Genomic DNA, 1769 nt, shown 5'->3' on the forward strand with positions numbered 1-1769 from the left:
GCATAGAACTTTGTACAAGAATGCTCGTGTAATAGGAGGATCAGTAAGATATTATTGTCTTCTGGTGTAAATATTGCAACACCCGTCATGCTTGATTTAAATCCAATCAAAAACTTTGGATCTAACTGACAGTTTATAGGAAATGTAGAGGAAAGAGGAACATGCTAAACACTACCACAATGAAGCAATCATACCCAGAAGGTGAGATAGTCTATGGGACAACTGGCCCTGTCTCTTCAGCTAATCTGTGCCATGAAAAAAGGGACTGTTCAAGATGAAAAGAGACTCAAGGGATGTAATAAATAAATTGACACAGTATGTGGTTCTGGATTGGACCCAAATTGGAAAAACAGACATTATTGAGGTAATTGGAAAACTCTGAAATGGAGTGGATATTAGATGATATTAACATATTGTTCATTTTATTAAGTGGGTTTATGTTAATTTGACTAAGGAAAATTTTTTATTTTAAGGTAGACACAAAATTTATACTTAAGGAGGTGGCCATGGCCATGTGGACTGCTCTGCCCTGTAGGCATTGGTGGCCACATGGCTTCAGCTTCTGCTGTGGTCTTCTCAGGCTGCAGGGCCCTGCCCCTGCTGCAGTTCCTGTGGCTGATGGGACAGCTCAAAAGAGTCCTGTGGACTGGCTGGGTATATAGAAATGTTGAGAGGCCAGAGAGCATATCAGATCACATGTACTGGATGGCAATTATGGCTATGGTGACCAAAGATGACCATCTTAAAGACAGATGTGTACGCCTAGCCCTGGTTCATGATATGGCAGAATGCATCATTGGGGACTGCACCAGCAGATAACATCCCCAAAGAAGAAAAACACTGGCAAGTAGAAGCTATGAGGCAGATAACCCAGCTTCTACCAGAGGACCTCAGAAAGGAGCTCTATGAACTTTGGAAAGAGAGTAAAGACCCAATCCACTGCATAAGACAGCTTCGTGAAACAGCTGGACCAATGTGATAAGATTCTTCAGGTGTCTAAATATGAAGATCTTGAGAACAAATGTGGGAGATGGAAAGACTTTATGATTCCACAGCAGGAAAATTCGGCAACCCTGAGATAGTCCAGCTTGTTTCTGAACTTGAGGCAGAAAGAAATGCTAACACAGTAGCTGTGGCCGTGGTGAACCACACTCCCAAGCCACTGTCTACATTGCTGCACTCCCATAACAGACATTTCATTTCTTGTGTCATGGCATTATGTTTTGTCTTTTTTTTTTTTCCCCCCTTTTGTCTTTTTTCGTGACCAGTAACAGGATTGCAACCCTCGGTGTTGCGCCCATACCGCGACCGGCAACGGGATCACAACCCTCGGTGTCACGCCCGCACCGCACCGTGCTCAGCCAGTGAGTGGACCGGTCTCTATATGGGATCCAAACCCTCGGCGGGAGCACCGCTGCACTCCCAAGCGCCTCACTCAGCCGAGTGCGCCACCGGGCCAGCCCAACTGTTTTGTCTTTTTGATATCCCCAGATGTTAAGTCTGTTTATTTTCAGTTGTCTGGACTTTAGCAAGAAATGTGATGTAGTTTGGGCACTAAAAAGCCATAGCACAGGAAGTGGTCATGAAAATGCCATGGATAGGGGGCCGGCCCGGTGGTGCACTGCTACAGTGCGCTGCTTGGGAGCACGGGGGCGCTCCCGCCAAGCGGTCGGATCCCACATACAGACCGGCCGCTCACTGGCTGAGCGCGGTGTGGGCGCAACACCGAGGGCTGCGATCCCGCTGCTGGGCCCGGCCCGGCCCCGGCC

General features: G+C 47.5%; 1 pseudogene; it reads left to right on the forward strand.

Annotated features, from left to right (window-relative positions):
* The first annotated feature begins 522 nt into the window (after positions 1-522).
* On the forward strand, positions 523-1498 carry LOC103599859 (annotated as a pseudogene).
* Positions 1499-1769: the final 271 nt, after the last annotated feature.

The sequence above is a fragment of the Galeopterus variegatus genome, unplaced genomic scaffold (assembly GCF_000696425.1).
Source record: "Galeopterus variegatus unplaced genomic scaffold, G_variegatus-3.0.2 Scaffold3128, whole genome shotgun sequence".
NCBI classification, from domain to species: domain Eukaryota; kingdom Metazoa; phylum Chordata; class Mammalia; order Dermoptera; family Cynocephalidae; genus Galeopterus; species Galeopterus variegatus.